A 13433-nucleotide genomic window follows, 5' to 3' on the forward strand; every position below is an offset into this window, starting at 1 on the left:
CAGTTAATATGTTGATTATATTATTTACTTACCTATGTGAAGAATGGGTTAACCCAGATGCTGTGGGTGCTTGCGCTGATATCTTCAAATTTGATTGGAGATCACTTTAACTGCCAGTTTGAGAACCTATAAAAGAACAGAAAATAACGATTTTGGCTCATTCACGTAAGTATTTTTCAAGTTCCCTCCCTCCCTTCCCTATTTATTTTGTCGCTTTGCTTATTGACGGGGGTTAAGTCACTCTCTGAGTGGACTGAGTGTTATATGGTTTATTGGTTTAAATATTTACTTATTTATATTTGAGAATAAATTGGATTAACCAGATTATAATTAATTGGTTAAGTAATAAGCATTGCGGCCTTTAATTACCCAACTAAATAAATAAAGATATTTGCTTAAATTCTATTTTGAGTGATGATTTATTCTATTTTGTGAATTGGAGCGTATGACATCATAGGAGTTTCTGCACTTTAATGTTATTCTAAGTGCAAAAGGTGTGCCAAGTCTAGCTGGGCCTGAGGCCATCTGTACTGCAGCATAGTATAACTGTCAGTATATTTTGACAGTTCGCTTGTGAGATCCACTGGCTTTCTGTTGCCATGGCAACCAGCCAGGTTCTCCACCGATCTCGAGGTGCATTGAGAATGCAGGACATACGCATACGTCCAGTTGTGTGAACATTGCAGCTGCAAGGACATATGCATACGTCCTGAAGCGGGAAGGGGTTAAAGGGGTTTTCCCATCTCATTAAGTTATATATATCCATAGTATATGGTATACCAAGCAGATAGGTGGGAGTCTGACTGCTGCAACCCCTGCCGATCCTGAGAATGTAGACATGCATAGGGAATGGATGGAGTGGTGGACACGCAGGTGCATCCCCACTATTCACTCCAGGCACAATTATGTCCCATTCTCAGGATTGGTGGGGGCCCCAGTGGTCAGTCTCCCATCTGGTGCTTTAGCCTATAGAGCAGTGGTCCCCAAACTGTGGAGCTCCAGATATTGCAAAACTACAACTCCCAGCATGCCTGGACAGCCAACAGGAGTTGTAGTTTTGCAATATCTGGAGCTCCACAAGTCCACAGTTTGGAGACCACTGCTATAAAGAAAAAGGCAGCAGCTTTAGTGTCTCTAAACCTTGTTCCCCACACACTATGACAGTCCACCAGCTGCACTATGCACTGCAGGAGCCAGCAACAGTTCAGATGACCTAGTAAGTCATTTAACTGGATCTTCTTACTGTCACTGCTGCTGGCTCCTGCACTTACTGTCACTGCTGCTGGCTCCTGCACTTACTGTCACTGCTGCTGGCTCCTGCACTTACAGTCACTGCTGTTGGCTCCTGCACTTACTGTCACTGCTGCTGGCTCCTGCACTTACTGTCACTGCTGCTGGCTCCTGCACTTACTGTCACTGCTGCTGGCTCCTGCACTTACTGTCACTGCTGCTGGCTCCTGCACTTACTGTCACTGCTGCTGGCTCCTGCACTTACTGTCACTGCTGCTGGCTCCTGCACTTACAGTCACTGCTGTTGGCTCCTGCACTTACTGTCACTGCTGCTGGCTCCTGCACTTACTGTCACTGCTGCTGGCTCCTGCACTTACTGTCACTGCTGCTGGCTCCTGCACTTACTGTCACTGCTGCTGGCTCCTGCACTTACTGTCACTGCTGCTGGCTCCTGCACTTACTGTCACTGCTGCTGGCTCCTGCACTTACTGTCACTGCTGCTGGCTCCTGCACTTACAGTCACTGCTGCTGGCTCCTGCACTTACAGTCACTGCTGTTGGCTCCTGCACTTACTGTCACTGCTGCTGGCTCCTGCACTTACTGTCACTGCTGCTGGCTCCTGCACTTACTGTCACTGCTGCTGGCTCCTGCACTTACTGTCACTGCTGCTGGCTCCTGCACTTACTGTCACTGCTGCTGGCTCCTGCACTTACAGTCACTGCTGCTGGCTCCTGCACTTACTGTCACTGCTGCTGGCTCCTGCACTTACTGTCACTGCTGCTGGCTCCTGCTGCTCTGTCTGTAATTACTCACTGATTCCAAGCAGGCAGGCTCACTCACTCACTGGCTGTCCTCTCTGGGCAGCTGGCTCTTTCACACTTCTCTCCCTCCCTCTCTAGTTCTTAGCCCCGGCTAGGCCTCCTTCTATTCCCCTAAGCGGCGGTGCGACAGCCAGGCCGGCCTTCACTTCTTTCTCCCACACTGACCTGCGGTGTCGGCGCTGACTCCGGGGGCGGTCCGGCACTGACTGAGGAGAAAGCACCCCGGCGCTGCGCACCACATGATGCACAGTCCGACGTCACAGCACTCAGCTGGTGAGTTTCCCTGCCCTGCACCCGCTACACAGCCACCGCCGCCAGCGGCCGGCAGGGGGGCCGGGCAACGATTATGTGTCCACACACACTACCAGGGGCGGACTGGGAACTTTAAGTGGCCCTGGAAAAGAAACCTAAAAGTGGCCCCAAGTTGTAGGCGTGTCCAGTGACAGGAGGCGGGGCATTACAAGTAGGCAGGACCAACAGAAATAGGTAGGGCCAGCAACAGTATGGTGCAGCACAAAATACCTCCCTAGCAAAACTAAATATCACAGTGCAACACAAAATACTGCCCTTTCCCCATACTGAGGGCAGTGATACGGCTGAATTCAGGAAAGCGCCCGCAGCTGCTGGCCTAGTGCATAAGTACCTGAAGCTCATAGCATTAAGTAATGCTGAGAGCATCAGATCATTATGATCTGTGGATGGCACTGTTATGGGGGATCTGTGGATGACACTGTTATGGAGGGGGATCTGTGGATGACACTTATGGGGGGATCTGTGGATGACACTGCTATGGGGGTATCTGTGGATGGCACTGTTATGGGGGATCTCTGGATGACACTGTTATAGGGATCTGTGGATGACACTGTTATGGAGGGGGGTCTGTGTATGACACTTATGGGGGGATCTGTGGATGACACTGCTATGGGGGGATCTGTGGATTACACTTATGGGGGATCTCTGGATGACACTGTTATGGGGGATATGTGGCTGGCAGTGTTATGGGGGATCTGTGGATGACACTGTTATGGGGATCTGTGGATGACACTGTACAGAGGCATCTTATGCTATATGTGTCATCCACAGATTCCCATGGTCCCATCCATCCTCCTTTCAAAACGTGCAGTCGTCCTGTCCTATTTGCAGAAAAGCACCCCCAAAGTATGATGTTTCCACCCCCATGCTTCACAGTTGGGATGATGTTCTTGGGGTTGTATTCATTCTTCTTCTTCCTCCAAACACAGCGAGTGGAGTTGATACAAAAAAGTTCTATTTTGATCTCATCTGACCACATGACCTTCTCCCATGCCTCCTCTGGATCATCCATATGGTCATTGGCTAACTTCAAATGTGCCTAGACATGTGCTGCCTTGAGCAGGGGGACCTTGCGAGCCCTGCAGGATTTCAATACATGACGATTATGGTCCCAGCTCTCTTCAGGTCATTGACCAGGTCCTCCTCTGTAGTTCTGGGCTGATTCCTGACCTTTCTCAGAATCATACTTAGCCCACAAGGTGAAATCTTGCATGGAGCCCCAGATTGAGGAAGATTGACAGTCATCTTGTGTTTCTTCTATTTTCTTATAATTGCCCCAACAGTTGTTGCCTTCTCACCAAGCTGCTTGCCTATTGTCCTGTAGCCCACCATAGCCTTGTACAGGTCTAAAATTTTGTTCTTAGTGTCCTTAGACATCTCTTTGGTCTTGGCCATGGTGGAGAGGTTGGAGTGTTATTGATTGACTGTGTGGACAGGTGTCTTTTATACAGGTAACAAGTTAAAAAAGGGGCAATTAAAACAGGTAATAAGTGCAGAGTAGGAGGGCTTCTTAAAAATAAAACTAACAGGTCTGTGAGAGTCTGAATTTTTGCTTGTTGGTAAGTGATCAAATACTTATTTCATGCAATAAAATGCTAATTAATTATTTAAAAAATCATGCAATGTAATTTTCTGGATATTTTTTTGAACAGTGCTAGCCAATCCAAGGACAACAGGAAGTGTTTTGGTGTACCAAATGCATATATCCAGGGTATTGTAAGTTAGGCATACATTATATGATACTGCTACTAAGGATTCAGCCCTGATAATATTTGTCTAAAGGAACCTGTGTGAAAACATAACAGTTTATTAATTATTACTTCATGTAAGAACAAATATCCAAATACTTATGTGAAAAAATAACTTTCTCCCTTCTCCCTAAAATTAATAACTGGGTACACCACCTTTAAAGGGGTTAGCCACTTATAGCTTATAAAGATGAATTAGTAAGCTCCATATAATCCATCGTAAGAATATCTGGTTTAAAGTTCAGCTGACAGTGCACATAAGATTGCCAAACATGCATGTTGATTTCAATGTAGAAAGGGATAAATGCCGCTGTCAGCCTCTTTTGGCATTGGTTTATCTCCCGGAAGATCAAAGCCTGTGTCTTGCTGATAGATTTTGATCCGTTCCTCTTTGCAGAACAACTTTAATCCAGACACATTGGTAACCTTTTATACATGAACTGCTTTCAGGCTTAGAATGTCAAGTAAAAAGTTGTTAAAATATTTCAGTGGGCCACAGTGGTGGTAAATATTAATTTCACCTAGTGATATCATAGGCAAGGTTGGATTAAAGGAGAAGCCAGTCAAGTGCCACATTGTCCACCACTTGATAGCCTCCACCATGGACAACCATCCACATTCCACAAGGAGTACTGTATACTATTCTTCATGTTGTCAGCTACTGGGAAAAAAGCTGTCTGACATACGGGGATAGTCAGAATGCCTGCTCTAAGAACCTCTTCTCTTAATGTGGTTGTTAATCCTGGGGGGCCTTGCAGACAGATGCCACCATGGCTCCTAACCTGTGGAGGGAAGCATATTTATCTGCCCCCCACTGCTGGGTTCCAACTTATTTGCGTCATGTCACTGGATCACGTAATGCACGGGAGACACATCACTGTTGCGGCCAGTTATTGGCTGCATTGGTCACATGACTCACGTTAAACATTAAGTTGATGAGTGGAGACCTTTAAAACATCACTCCACATCCACACTAGACACCAGGAAATTTAAAGGCGTTATGCCACATTTAAGGGCCCATCCAAAAGACAGCGAAAAACAGCCGTGGGATAGCCATTTTCAGAACCAATTACAGTCTATGGAATCATGACCATCAAAAAATAGGACATGTCCTATTTTTAGACATTTTCACGGCCAGATGGACCCCATTGAAATCAATTGGCCTGTTTTAATTGCCATTTAGACAGGAGTGCACCCATCTGACTGCTGTTAAAAACGGGTGCCCCATTTCCCAGTCTGTATGGAACATCAGGTCGAGCATATGCTATGCCGCTCCATTCATTCTCTATGGGACTGCCAGCGATTGCCGAGTACAGCATGCACCCTCCCCTATAAGCTTCAGGGATTATACCCCCCTCTTGCCTACTGGATACCTACAGGCTGGTTCCTGGGCCTTGTGTGGTGTGGAGAAAGAGGGCAGTGGCACACAGGTCTGACCAGTGATCTCCACTGACCTTGATTATAGGTCAGTCACAGAGGTGCACCTAGCCTTTCTGCTGCCTAGGGCAAAAACTGAAATGGCGCTCATTGCCCATGGCCCTTCCGCTGCCCCCCTCTTGCCCCTACCTAGTGCTGCCTGAGGCGATCGCCTCACTTGGCCTCATTGGTGGTGCACCCCTGGTCAGCCATGAGAACCTTGTCTTTCACAGCAGGACATGTTTGTAGTGACAAGAAGCTTGTATCCATGCTTGTTACAGTAATTTAATGTTTCTGCTTCTATTGTAGACTATGCAGGAAATCTGGATTAAAACGTATTGTCCCTATTAACTATATTTTTTGGCTGAGTAAGTGAATGTTCCATATATAGAAAATGTTTCTAGGGTTAATGTTTATCTAAATCTGCCAACTGAAGGCTGCGCATGCCAGAAAAAATACATTGAGAATATGTATCTGGGCTTTTTACATGAATAAAAACCACTAATTATAATAAACGAGAACTTGTGACTACAAGCCAGTTCTTGTAGTTACATTAGCTATGAGAAAAAGATAGCTGCATATTTTTAGGACTCAAAAGTTCAATTTTGATACAAAGTTTTGGACGTCAAATACGTTTACTGCATCAACTGAAATTATTTTGTATATTTTAATTGTATTCATATTTGATTTTGTACCAGCAGTGATGCATTTACATTGACACTTGAGAGACTTCTTGGTCGTGATTTATTTTACAAGGCATCTTTGTTGCAACTTGACTGGTGGGTGAAGAAAAGGAGGTGTCGGCAGGGTCAACCTTATTAAACCAGACATAGTGACTGGTAGAGTTGATCTTGCTGAGTTCTGTAGTGTCTTGAGAGCCTAGCCCCTTGGTGCACCTCAGCTCCTCAGCTTTCCAGTGCTGGCTACTTCCATTGGGGCACTGAAGCCCTCATTCGCTTGAAGAATAAAAGTCTTTTTTCTCAGGAATACAACAGCCAATTTTCAAAAGACAGGTCTCATTTAAATGATCAGGATCAACCCTAACAGACAGTATGCCTGGTATAATAGGGTTGTTCTTACTGACAGGTACTCTTTAATACATGTCTGATAGTTATGCTATTTTCTGGGGCAGAAAACTGTCAGAATAAGATGTTATATAGAACTGTTCCAGTTTTAGTACCTTGGGTAAAATTTTCAAGATAAAAATAGTCAACTTTTTATTAGTCTACTTCAAATTTTGCTTCAGATGGCAAAAGAATTCGATCTAGTTTTGTCTGGAAAGAAATTCTATGTGTAGCCCTACCTCTAGCTACATCAGCACTTGCCGGTACGGCATACATATTAGGACATCGTCAGACATCATCCACAACTCCATCCTCCGTCAGGCAAAACTCCATCAGCCCTCAGACATCAGACAAAACTCCATCCTCCGTCAGGCAAAACTCCATCAGACCTCAGACATCAGACAAAACTCCGTCCTCCGTCACCCAAAACTCCATCAGACCTCAGACATCAGACAAAACTCCGTCCTCCATCAGGCAAAACTCCATCAGACCTCAGACATCAGACAAAACTCCGTCCTCCGTCAGGCAAAACTCCATCAGACCTCAGACATCAGACAAAACTCCGTCCTCCGTCACCCAAAACTCCATCAGACCTCAGACATCAGACAAAACTCCGTCCTCCATCAGGCAAAAACTCCATCAGACATCAGACAAAACTCCGTCCTCCGTCAGGCAAAACTCCATCAGACCTCAGACATCAGAGAAAACTCCGTCCTCCGTCAGGCAAAACTCCATCAGACCTCAGACATCAGACAAAACTCCGTCCTCCGTCAGGCAAAACTCCATCAGACCTCAGACATCAGACAAAACTCCGTCCTCCATCAGGCATCAGCCAAAACTCCGTCCTCCCTAACTCAAAATACGCCCTACTACACACACTCTTCACCTGACGGAGCTGCTAGCTGCTGGAGAGGCAAAGGACCTGTGATGACGTCATGACCATGTGACGAGTCACGTGTGTGGGAGGGGTCAGATGTGCACAGCAGCTGGTAGAGTGTACAGAACAGTAGCCATCAAATAGAGCTCTGTACTAGAGATGTGTGTGTAACCTGCATGTAGCAGTGCTGTGTACTGTGTTACAGAGATGTGTGTGTAACCTGCATGTAGCAGAGCTGTGTACTGTGTTTTAGAGTTGTATGTGTAACCTGCAGGTAGCAGATCTGTATGTGTAACCTGCAGGTAGCAGAGCTGTGTACTGTGTTAGAGATGTATGTGTAACCTGCAGGTAGCAGAGCTGTGTACTGTGTTACAGAGATGTATGTGTAACCTGCATGTAGCAGAGCTGTGTACTGTGTTACAGAGATGTATGTGTAACCTGCATGTAGCAGAGCTGTGTACTGTGTTACAGAGATGTATGTGTAACCTGCAGGTAGCAGATCTGTATGTGTAACCTGCAGGTAGCAGAGCTGTGTACTGTGTTACAGAGATGTATGTGTAACCTGCAGGTAGCAGATCCGTATGTGTAACCTGCATGTAGCAGAGCTGTGTACTGTGTTACAAAGATGTATGTGTAACCTGCAGGTAGCAGATCTGTATGTGTAACCTGCAGGTAGCAGAGCTGTGTACTGTGTTACAGAGATGTATGTGTAACCTGCAGGTAGCAGAGCTGTGTACTGTGTAGCAGATCTGTATGTGTAACCTGCAGGTAGCAGAGCTGTGTACTGTGTAGCAGATCTGTATGTGTAACCTGCAGGTAGCAGAGCTGTGTACTGTGTAGTAGATCTGTATGTGTAACCTGCATGTAGCAGAGCTGTGTACTGTGTTACAGAGATGTATGTGTAACCTGCAGGTAGCAGAGCTGTGTACTGTGTAGCAGATCTGTATGTGTAACCTGCATGTAGCAGAGCTGTGTACTGTGTAGCAGAGCTGTATGTGTAACCTGCATGTAGCACAGCTGTGTACTGTGTGCCAGTGCTGTATGTGTAACCTGCATGTAGCAGTGCTGTGTACTGTGTAGCAGAGCTGTATGTGTAACCTGCATGTAGCAGAGCTGTGTACTGTGTAGCAGAGCTGTATGTGTAACCTGCATGTAGCAGTGCTGTGTACTGTGTAGCAGAGCTGTATTTGTAACCTGAATGTAGCAGAGCTGTGTACTGTGTAGCAGAGCTGTATGTGTAATCTGCATGTATCAGAGCTGTGTGCTGTGTAGCGGAGCTGTATGTGTAACCTGCATGTAGCAGGCTGTGTACTGTGTTACAGGGATGTATGTGCAACCTGCATGTAGCAGTGCTGTGTACTGTGTTACAGAGATGTGTGTGTAACCGCATGTAGCAGAGCTTTTTACTGTGTAACAGAGATGTGTGTGTAACCTGGGAACTATAAAAAAGTGTAAAAAAAAACATAAAAATTCAGATCACCCCCCTTTTCCCAAAATGAAAATAAAAGAACTAAAAAAATACACATCATGGGTGTCGCAATGTGTAAAAACACCCATTGTATAAAAATATATTCCCCATACGGCAAACGGCAAAACAGAAGAAAAAAAAGAGTCCAAATGTCCGATTCGCCGTTTTTGGTCACTTCATTTGCTACAAAAATGTAAATAAAAAGTAATCAAAAAGTCTTAAACACCCCAGAATGGTATCAGTGAAAAGTTCAGATTGCCCCGCAAAAAATGAGCCCCCATCCAGCTCCGTACACATAATTACAAAAAAGTTATAGAGCTCAAAATATGACGACAAAAAAAAAAGTCACTCCGAGTTACTCAGAATTGGTAACCCTAATTAATAAATACATGCAACATGAATGCATATATGCCGCTTCACACAGATCACAAGTGTTAGGCCTCTTGGACATGAACGTTGTTGGTCCATTCCGTGCATTGGGGACAGCAATTTGCAGTCCCCAATGCACGGGCAACGTGCGTGCATCGGCCGGGACAGATCCAGACCTATTCAACTTGAATGGGTCCATGAATATGTTCTACTTTTTTGCTGTGCGGAGGCACGGCCAGAAACACCACGGAACCAGCACTCTGTAGTGCTTCTGTGGGGATCCGATCCGTGTTTCTGTTCCGTTCAAGTGAATGGGTCGACATCACGGATGCGGGATGCACACGGCTGGTGCCCTGTGTATTGCGGAACCGCCGTATGTGGTCCACAATTCGACCACAGGCACACAGCGACCATGTGCAAGAGGCCTTACAAAGATGGGATTTAAGGTGCACATCCTCTTGTGCTTCCCATATTCCACAGATTTATATCACACAGCTACTTACAGTTGTGCTGATAAGTTTACATACCCTTGCAGAATTTATGATTTCTTAAAGGGGTATTCTCATCTTCCCTTTTTCATACTTACCTTCCTTGAGCGTGATGTTCACTTCCTGTATTCTTCTCCCGCGCAATGTCCTGAACGCGCACAGCGCCGCGCATGTGCCATGGTGACTTATTCCTGGCCTGTATAGTACAGAGTCGGCGTGCGCATTCGCAGCTCTGTACTATACTGGCCAGGAAGAAGTCATCATGGCGCATGTGCAGCGGCATGCGCGTTCAGGACATTGCGCGGCCCAGCCGGGAGAGAATTTTCCGTCTTCTGCGCAAGCGTGGCCCGGCTGGATTCGACAGGAGAGGTGGCCGTGACCAGGGGAGACCAAAGACAACATCAGGTAAGAGGGGACTTATTTTCTAAAAAAGGATGGGAATTGGGTAATAAAATGTATTTAGAAAAATTATCACTGTCAAATCATTACCAGATTTACCAGTGATCATTAAGATGAGAATACCCCTTTAACCATTGTTTAGAGAATATGATTGATAACACGGACACTTCTCTCTCGCTCGTGGTTAGTTGTCGGCTGAAGCCATTTATGTCAAACAACGGTGTTTACTCTTTATAAATCATAATCACAACACAAACTCCCCAAATGACCCTGATCAGAAGTTTACACGCCCCAGTTATTAATAACATGTATTGCCCCCTTTAACATCAATGACAGCTTGAAGTCTTTTGTAGTAGTTGTGGATGAGGCTCTTTATTTTCTCAGATGGTAAAACTGCCCATTCTTCCTGTTGAAAAAAAAAAGCAATTCCACCACAGTTTTACGTGATTTTTATTTACGACATTCGATGTGCGATAAAACTGACTGATTACTTTTATTCTACAGGTCAGATGGAATCCGGCAATACCTTATATGTATAGTTTTTCTTGCGTTTTAATAGTGATAAAAAAAAAAATATATATCCGATTTTTTTTGTCGCCATATTTTGAGCCCCATAACCTTTTTGTAATTATGTGTACAGAGCTGGATGGTGGCTCATTTTTTGCGGGGCAATCTAAACTTTTTACTGATAGCATTCTGGAGTGTTTAAGACTTTTTGATCACTTTTTATTTACATTTTTGTAGCAAATGAAGTGACCAAAAACGTCGAATCGGACATTTGGACTCTTTTTTTTTTTCTGTTTTGCTGTTTGCCGTATAGGGAATATATTTTTATACAATGGGCGTTTTTACACATTGCGACACCCATGATGTGTCTTTTATTTTAATTTTGGGAAAAGGGGGGTGATCTGAATATTTATGGGTTTTTTTTACACTTTTTTATAGTTCCCAGGTTACACACACATCTCTGTAACACAGTACACAGCTCTGCTACATGCGGTTAGACAAACTGCTCTATATACACAATACACAGCTCTGCTACATGCAGGTTGCACATACATCCCTGTAGCACAGTACACAGCTCTGCTACATGCAGGTTACACATACAGCACCGCTACACAGCACACAGCTCTGCTACATGCAGATTACACATACAGCTCTGCTACACAGTACACAGCTCTGCTACATTCAGGTTACACATACAGCTCTGCTACACAGTACACAGCACTGCTACATGCAGGTTACACACACATCTCTGTAACACAGTACACAGCTCTGCTACATGCGGTTAGACAAACTGCTCTATATACACAGTACACAGCTCTGCTACATGCAGGTTGCACATACATCCCTGTAACACAGTACACAGCCTGCTACATGCAGGTTACACATACATCTCTGTAACACAGTACACAGCTCTGCTACATGCAGGTTACACATACATCTATGTAACACAGTACACAGCTCTGCTACATGCAGGTTACACATACAGCTCTGCTACACAGTACACAGCACTTCTACATGCAGGTTACACACACATCTCTGTAACACAGTACACAGCTCTGCTACATGCTGTTACACACACTGCTCTATATACACAGTACACAGCTCTGCTACATGCAGGCTACACACACATCTCTGTAACACAGTACACATCTCTGCTACACAGTACACAACACTGCTACCTGCAGGTTGCACATACATCCCTGTAACACAGTACACAGCTCTGCTACATGCAGGTTACACATACAGCTCTGCTACACAGTACACAGCACTGCTACATGCAGGTTACACATACAGCTCTGCTACACAGTTCACAGCTCTGCTACATGCAGGTTACACATACAGCTCTGCTACACAGTACACAGCTCTGCTACATGCAGGTTACACATACAGATCTGCTACACAGTACACAGCTCTGCTACCTGCAGGTTACACGTACATCTCTGTAACACAGTACACAGCTCTGCTACATGCAGGTTACACATACATCTCTGTAACACAGTACACAGCTCTGCTACCTGCAGGTTACACATACAGATCTGCTACCTGCAGTTTACACATACATCTCTGTAACACAGTACACAGCTCTGCTACCTGCAGGTTACACATACATCTCTGTAACACAGTACACAGCTCTGCTACATGCAGGTTACACATACATCTCTGTAACACAGTACACAGCCTGCAACATGCAGGTTACACACACATCTCTAGTACAGAGCTCTATTTGATGGCTACTGTTCTGTACACTCTACCAGCTGCTGTGCACATCTGACCCCTCCCACACACGTGACTCGTCACATGGTCATGACGTCATCACAGGTCCTTTGCCTCTCCAGCAGCTAGCAGCTCCGTCAGGTGAAGAGTGTGTGTAGTAGGGCGTATTTTGAGTTAGGGAGGACGGAGTTTTGTCTGATGTCTGAGGTCTGACGGAGTTTTAGCTGATGTCTGAGGTCTGATGGAGTTTTGCCTGACGGAGGACGGAGTTTTGTCTGATGTCTGAGGTCTGATGGAGTTTTGGGTGACGGAGGACAGAGTTTTGTCTGATGTCTGAGGTCTGATGGAGTTTTGGGTGATGGAGGACAGAGTTTTGTCTGATGTCTGAGGTCTGATGGAGTTTTGGGGGACGGAGGACGGAATTTTGTCTGATGTCTGAGGTCTGATGGAGTTTTGCCTGACGGAGGACAGAGTTTTGTCTGATGTCTGATGGAGTTTTGCCTGACGGAGGACGGAGTTTTGTCTGATGTCTGAGGTCTGATGGAGTTTTGCCTGACGGAGGACGGAGTTTTGTCTGATGTCTGAGGTCTGATGGAGTTTTGCCTGATGGAGGACGGAGTTTTGTCTGATGTCTGAGGTCTGATGGAGTTTTGGGTGACGGAGGACGGAGTTTTGTCTGATGTCTGAGGTCTGATGGAGTTTTGCCTGATGGAGGACGGAGTTTTGTCTGATGTCTGAGGTCTGATGGAGTTTTGGGTGACGGAGGACGGAGTTTTGTCTGATGTCTGAGGGCTGATGGAGTTTTGTCTGACGGAGGACGGAGTTTTGTCTGATGTCTGATGGAGCTTTGCCTGACGGAGGACGGAGTTTTGTCTGATGTCTGAGGGCTGATGGAGTTTTGCCTGACGGAGGATGGAGTTGTGGATGATGTCTGACGATGTCCTAATATGTATGCCGTATGCCGGCAGCAGATCGTGCTGTGGAAACTTGCTCTGCTGCCGGCAAACAAAAAACCTGTATT

General features: G+C 45.5%; 1 long non-coding RNA gene across 1 annotated transcript in view; it reads right to left on the reverse strand.

The window, feature by feature from the left end:
- The window catches only part of LOC122922781, a 38729-nt gene extending 38638 nt beyond the window's left edge, over positions 1–91 (reverse strand). Inside the window, exon 1 of the long non-coding RNA XR_006387191.1 lies at positions 33–91. This is a non-coding gene — a long non-coding RNA (uncharacterized LOC122922781). The remainder of the gene's footprint in view (positions 1–32) is intronic.
- Positions 92–13433: the final 13342 nt, after the last annotated feature.

Source organism: Bufo gargarizans, unplaced genomic scaffold (genome assembly GCF_014858855.1).
Source record: "Bufo gargarizans isolate SCDJY-AF-19 unplaced genomic scaffold, ASM1485885v1 fragScaff_scaffold_703_pilon:::fragment_2:::debris, whole genome shotgun sequence".
Classification (NCBI taxonomy): domain Eukaryota; kingdom Metazoa; phylum Chordata; class Amphibia; order Anura; family Bufonidae; genus Bufo; species Bufo gargarizans.